General features: G+C 41.0%; 1 non-coding gene across 1 annotated transcript; it reads right to left on the bottom strand.

Annotated features, from left to right (window-relative positions):
• Nucleotides 1–5,751: 5,751 nt before the first annotated feature.
• On the bottom strand, nucleotides 5,752–5,870 carry LOC123687404. The gene has a single exon (XR_006749131.1). It is a non-coding gene; the product is annotated as a 5S ribosomal RNA (ribosomal RNA).
• Between the last annotated feature and the right edge of the window lie 1,630 nt (nucleotides 5,871–7,500).

Below are 7,500 nucleotides of genomic sequence, written 5' to 3'. Positions count from 1 at the left end.
CAAAATAAATTCACGAGAGTAGGTCCGATTACCGCTGGATCAGACGACGATTGTAACTTGTTGGATACGAATGTATCCGATGTATGTACGTCGTCCCTCTCTGATCTGTAGTAAGTGGGCCTACCCAAGATGCACACGATAATTTTAGCTTAAACCATGCCGAAAAGTCGACTTCACGTCGTGCATCGGTACAAAATTATTCAAGGGGCAAAATAAATTCACGAGAGTAGGTCCGATTACCGCTGGATCAGACGACGATCGTAACTTGTTGGATACAAATGTATCCGATGTATGTACGTCGTCCCTCTCTGATCTACGGTACGTGGACCGACCCAAGATGCACACGATAATTTTAGCTGACTTCATGCCGAAAAGTCGGTTCACGTCATGCATCGGTATCTTAAATCGCGCCGTAAAGTCGTTCACGTCATGCATCGGTATCTTAAATCGCGCCGAAAAGTCGGCTCACGTCATGCATCGGCGTCTTTTTTTTGTGCCACCGATGCATGACGTGAACGACTTTTCGGCTCGATTTAAGATACCGATGCATGACGTGAACGACTTTACGGCGCGATTTAAGATACCGATGCATGACGTGAACGACTTTTCGGCGCGATTTAAGATACCGATGCATGACGTGAACGACTTTACGGCGCGATTTAAAGCTATACCGATGCATGACGTAAACAAGATCACACCGATGCAGCACGTTAACATTAAAGCCCGCCTAATCCGATCGATGGAGGCCGTCTCGAGTGTCCAACTTGCTCACAAGAGCCGAGAAACAAACCGATGCATCACGTAGACAAGATCGTACCGAATGTTAACACAATCCAAAAGGAAATAATCTTAGATGAATATCGATTCTGATTATTGATTTTTCTTTCGCGATATTGATAGAAGACATCTGAATGAATTTCGAATTAATTCCGAAATCAAAAAAATATTTTCAATAAATTTTTTTTCTAGAGTACCTCGGTCTTTTCTATTTTTTTTCCAAGTTTCGTACGTCAATCAACATACATCCCAGAAAAAATCATCTCTCTAACTATCCTGGTTCAAAAGTTGTATCGGAACTTTTCACGTCGAAAAAGAACATAGGCGAAAAAGGACGTGAACATTATTCCTTATAAAAATCAAACCCGACCATGGATTTTGATTCTGATTGTTGATTATCGCTATTAGAACACATTAGGAGGCAACCAAATCAAATTTGAGAAAATTCCACAATCAGAAAATTTTTTTCGAAAAAAAAAAAAAAATTCGAGAACACCTCGGTCATGGCAAGTTATTTCCCACAATCCATTCCCCAATCAACGTACATCCCAGAAAAAATCATCTCTCTAACTATCCTAGTTCAAAAGTTGTATCGGAACATTTTCACGTCGAAAATATATCTCTAAGTCCAGACCGATGCACCACGTAATCTCGGGCAGACCGATGCACAACGTAAATGACGATCGGGACCGGGGCGATCGGTCGTATCTGACACCGCCGGCTCGGTTCTAACATCGTCAATGAGTCGGGGTTGTAAAAAAGGACGTGAACATTTTTCCTTATAAAAATCAAACCCGACCATGGATTTTGATTCTGATTGTTGATTATCGCTACTAGAACATATAAGGAGGCAACCAAATCAAATTTGAGAAAATTCCACGATCAGAAAATTTTTTTCGAAAAAAAAAAAAAATCGTAATCACCTCGGTCATGGCGAGTTATTTTCCGTATTTCATTCCACAATCAACGTACAACATAGAAGAAATCATCTCTCTAACTATCCTGGTTCAAAAGTTGTATCGGAACATTTCACGTCGTAATATCTCGCCAAGTCCAGACCTCGGCGATAGGTAGTATCTGACACCGTCCGCTCGGGACTGACATCGACTTGGACTCGGGCTGATGATGGGGAGGCGTTTAAGGACGTGAACATTTTTCCTTATAAAAATTAAAGTCGACAATGAATATTGATTCTGATTACTGATTTACGCTTTAAAAACACATTAGAAGGCAACCAAATCGAATTTGAGGAAATTCCACGATCAGAAAATTTTTTTCGAAAAAAAAAAAAATCCGAAAAATATTTTTCTATTCCGATTACTGATTTAATCTTTTAGAACACATAAGGAGGCAACCAAATCAAATTTGAGAAAATTCCACAATCAGAAAATTTTTTTCGAAAAAAAAAAAAATTCGAGGACACCTCGGTCATGGCAAGTTATTTCCCACAATCCATTCCCCGATCCACGTACATCCCAGAAAAAATCATCTCTCTAACTATCCTGGTTCAAAAGTTGTATCGGAACATTTTCACGTCGAAAATATATCTCTAAGTCCAAACCGATGCACCACGTAAACTAGGGCAGACCGATGCACCACGTAATATCGGGCAGACCGATGCAGAACGTAAACTCGATCATACCGATGCTTCACGTAATCTCGATCTTACCGATGCACCACGTAAACAAGGGCAGACCGATGCAGAACGTAAAGTAGATCTTACCGATGCACCACGTAATCTCGATCTTACCGATGCACCACGTAATCTCCATCTTACCGATGCACCACGTGAACTGGATCTTACCGATGCAGAACGTGAATTGGATCTTACCGATGCAGAACGTGAATTGGATCTTACCGATGCACCACGTAAACTCGATCATACCGATGCACCACGTAATCTCGGGCAGACCGATGCACAACGTAAATGACGATCGGGACCGGGGCGATCGGTCGTATCTGACACCGCCGGCTCGGTTCTAACATCGTCAATGAGTCGGGGTTGTAAAAAAGGACGTGAACATTTTTCCTTATAAAAATCAAACCCGACCATGGATTTTGATTCTGATTGTTGATTATCGCTACTAGAACATATAAGGAGGCAACCAAATCAAATTTGAGAAAATTCCACGATCAGAAAATTTTTTTCGAAAAAAAAAAAAAATCGTAATCACCTCGGTCATGGCGAGTTATTTTCCGTATTTCATTCCACAATCAACGTACAACATAGAAGAAATCATCTCTCTAACTATCCTGGTTCAAAAGTTGTATCGGAACATTTCACGTCGTAATATCTCGCCAAGTCCAGACCTCGGCGATAGGTAGTATCTGACACCGTCCGCTCGGGACTGACATCGACTTGGACTCGGGCTGATGATGGGGAGGCGTTTAAGGACGTGAACATTTTTCCTTATAAAAATTAAAGTCGACAATGAATATTGATTCTGATTACTGATTTACGCTTTAAAAACACATTAGAAGGCAACCAAATCGAATTTGAGGAAATTCCACGATCAGAAAATTTTTTTCGAAAAAAAAAAAAATCCGAAAAATATTTTTCGATTCCGATTACTGATTTACTCTTTTAGAACACATTAGGAGGCAACCAAATCAAATTTGAGAAAATTCCACAATCAGAAAATTTTTTTCGAAAAAAAAAAAAATTCGAGGACACCTCGGTCATGGCAAGTTATTTCCCACAATCCATTCCCCGATCCACGTACATCCCAGAAAAAATCATCTCTCTAACTATCCTGGTTCAAAAGTTGTATCGGAACATTTTCACGTCGAAAATATATCTCTAAGTCCAAACCGATGCACCACGTAAACTAGGGCAGACCGATGCACCACGTAATATCGGGCAGACCGATGCAGAACGTAAACTCGATCATACCGATGCTTCACGTAATCTCGATCTTACCGATGCACCACGTAAACAAGGGCAGACCGATGCAGAACGTAAAGTAGATCTTACCGATGCACCACGTAATCTCGATCTTACCGATGCACCACGTAATCTCCATCTTACCGATGCACCACGTGAACTGGATCTTACCGATGCAGAACGTGAATTGGATCTTACCGATGCAGAACGTGAATTGGATCTTACCGATGCACCACGTAAACTCGATCATACCGATGCACCACGTAATCTCGGGCAGACCGATGCACAACGTAAATGACGATCGGGACCGGGGCGATCGGTCGTATCTGACACCGCCGGCTCGGTTCTAACATCGTCAATGAGTCGGGGTTGTAAAAAAGGACGTGAACATTTTTCCTTATAAAAATCAAACCCGACCATGGATTTTGATTCTGATTGTTGATTATCGCTACTAGAACATATAAGGAGGCAACCAAATCAAATTTGAGAAAATTCCACGATCAGAAAATTTTTTTCGAAAAAAAAAAAAAATCGTAATCACCTCGGTCATGGCGAGTTATTTTCCGTATTTCATTCCACAATCAACGTACAACATAGAAGAAATCATCTCTCTAACTATCCTGGTTCAAAAGTTGTATCGGAACATTTCACGTCGTAATATCTCGCCAAGTCCAGACCTCGGCGATAGGTAGTATCTGACACCGTCCGCTCGGGACTGACATCGACTTGGACTCGGGCTGATGATGGGGAGGCGTTTAAGGACGTGAACATTTTTCCTTATAAAAATTAAAGTCGACAATGAATATTGATTCTGATTACTGATTTACGCTTTAAAAACACATTAGAAGGCAACCAAATCGAATTTGAGGAAATTCCACGATCAGAAAATTTTTTTCGAAAAAAAAAAAAATCCGAAAAATATTTTTCGATTCCGATTACTGATTTACTCTTTTAGAACACATTAGGAGGCAACCAAATCAAATTTGAGAAAATTCCACAATCAGAAAATTTTTTTCGAAAAAAAAAAAAATTCGAGGACACCTCGGTCATGGCAAGTTATTTCCCACAATCCATTCCCCGATCCACGTACATCCCAGAAAAAATCATCTCTCTAACTATCCTGGTTCAAAAGTTGTATCGGAACATTTTCACGTCGAAAATATATCTCTAAGTCCAAACCGATGCACCACGTAAACTAGGGCAGACCGATGCACCACGTAATATCGGGCAGACCGATGCAGAACGTAAACTCGATCATACCGATGCTTCACGTAATCTCGATCTTACCGATGCACCACGTAAACAAGGGCAGACCGATGCAGAACGTAAAGTAGATCTTACCGATGCACCACGTAATCTCGATCTTACCGATGCACCACGTAATCTCCATCTTACCGATGCACCACGTGAACTGGATCTTACCGATGCACCACGTAATCTCAATCTTACCGATGCACCACGTGAACTGGATCTTACCGATGCAGAACGTGAATTGGATCTTACCGATGCACCACGTAAACTGGATCTTACCGATGCACCACGTAATCTCGATCTTACCGATGCACCACGTGAACTGGATCTTACCGATGCAGAACGTGAATTGGATCTTACCGATGCACCACGTAAACTCGATCTTACCGATGCACCACGTAATCTCAATCTTACCGATGCACCACGTGAACTGGATCTTACCGATGCAGAACGTGAATTGGATCTTACCGATGCACCACGTAAACTCGATCTTACCGATGCACCACGTAATCTCAATCTTACCGATGCACCACGTGAACTGGATCTTACCGATGCAGAACGTGAATTGGATCTTACCGATGCACCACGTAAACTCGATCTTACCGATGCACCACGTAATCTCGATCTTACCGATGCACCACGTGAACTGGATCTTACCGATGCAGAACGTGAATTGGATCTTACCGATGCACCACGTAAACTCGATCTTACCGATGCACCACCTAATCTCAATCTTACCGATGCATCACGTAATCTCGATCTTACCGATGCAGAACGTAAACTCGATCATACCGATGCACCACGTTATCTCGGCAGACCGATGCAGAACGTAAAAAAAAAGCTTACAGCACGCGGTGTTCCCAAGCGGTCACCCATCCAAGTACTAACCGCGCCCGACGCTGCTTGGCTTCAGTGTTCTGACGAGAACTGGCAATTTCAGCGTGGTATGGCCGTAAACAACAAATATAGCGATATTTTCTATGATATCTCACTTTTTGGGAGCGGAAAGGACGTGAACGTTTTTCCTTATAAAAAATGAAATAACTTTTGGATATTAATTCTGATTGTTGATTTAAGTTTTAAGAACACATTAGGACATATCTCAATGAAATTTGAGGGATTTCCGAAATCGAAAAATATTTTTCGAAAAAAAAAAAAAATCCCAGAAGACCTCGGTCATCTCAAGTTTATTTCCATATTCTATTACACAATCAACGTACATCACAAAAGGAACCATCTCTCTAACTATCACAGTTAAATTTTTGTATCGGAACATTTCACGTCGGAATATCTCGCTAAGTCCAGACCGGGGAGATCGGTCGCATTTGACACCGTCCGCTCCGGTCTAACATCGTCTTGGAGTCGGGGTAACGATGGAGAGGCGTTTAAGGACGTGAACATTTTTCCTTATAAAAATTAAAGTCGACAATGAATATTGATTCTGATTACTGATTTACTCTTTTAGTACACATTAGAAGGCAACGCAATCAGATTTGAGGAAATTTCAAGATCAGAAAATTTTTTTCGAAAAAAAAAAAAATTCAAGAACACCTGGGTCATGGCAAGTTATTTCCCACAATCCATTCCACAATCAACGTACAACATAGAAGAAATCATCTCTCTAACTATCCTGGTTCAAAAGTTGTATCGGAACATTTCACGTCGAAATACCTCGCCAAGTCCAGACCGGGGCGATAGGTAGTATCTGACACCGTCCGCTCGGGACTGACATCGACTTGGACTCGGGCTAATGATGGGGAGGCGTTTAAGGACGTGAACATTTTTCCTTATAAAAATTAAAGTCGACAATGAATATTGATTCTGATTACTGATTTACGCTTTAAAAACACATTAGAAGGCAACCAAATCAAATTTGAGGAAATTCCAAAATCAGAAAATTTTTTTTCAAAAAAAAAAAAATCCGAAAAATATTTTTCGATTCTGATTACTGATTTACTCTTTTAGAACACATTAGAAGGCAACGAAATCAAATTTGAGTGAAATCCAAAATCAGAAAATATTTTTCGAAAAAAAAAAAAAATTCGAGAACACCTCGGTCATGGCAAGTTATTTTCCACAATCCATTCCCCAATCAACGTACATCCCAGAAAAAATCATCTCTCTAACTATCCTGGTTCAAAAGTTGTATCGGAACATTTTCACGTCGAAAATATATCTCAGAGTCCAGACCGATGCAGAACGTAAACTCGATCATACCGATGCTTCACGTAATCTCGATCTTACCGATGCACAACGTAAACTAGATCACACCGATGCAGAACGTAAACTCGATCATACCGATGCACCACGTAAACTCAGGCAGACCGATGCAGAACGTGAACTCGATCTTACCGATGCACCACGTAATCTCGATCTTACCGATGCACCACGTAAACTCGGGCAGACCGATGCAGAACGTGAACTCGATCTTACCGATGCACCACGTAAACTAGGGCTGACCGATGCATCACGTAAACGACGATCGAGAGGCGCGAAAGGACGTGAACGTTTTTCATTATAAAAATTGAAATAAATGATAAATAATGATTCTGATTGTTGGTTATCATTTTTAATAAGCATTAGGAGGC

The sequence above is a fragment of the Harmonia axyridis genome, chromosome X (assembly GCF_914767665.1).
Source record: "Harmonia axyridis chromosome X, icHarAxyr1.1, whole genome shotgun sequence".
NCBI classification, from domain to species: Eukaryota; Metazoa; Arthropoda; class Insecta; order Coleoptera; family Coccinellidae; genus Harmonia; species Harmonia axyridis.
Note: the sequence above shows the minus strand (reverse complement) of the source record. Positions and strands in the feature narration are given on the sequence as shown.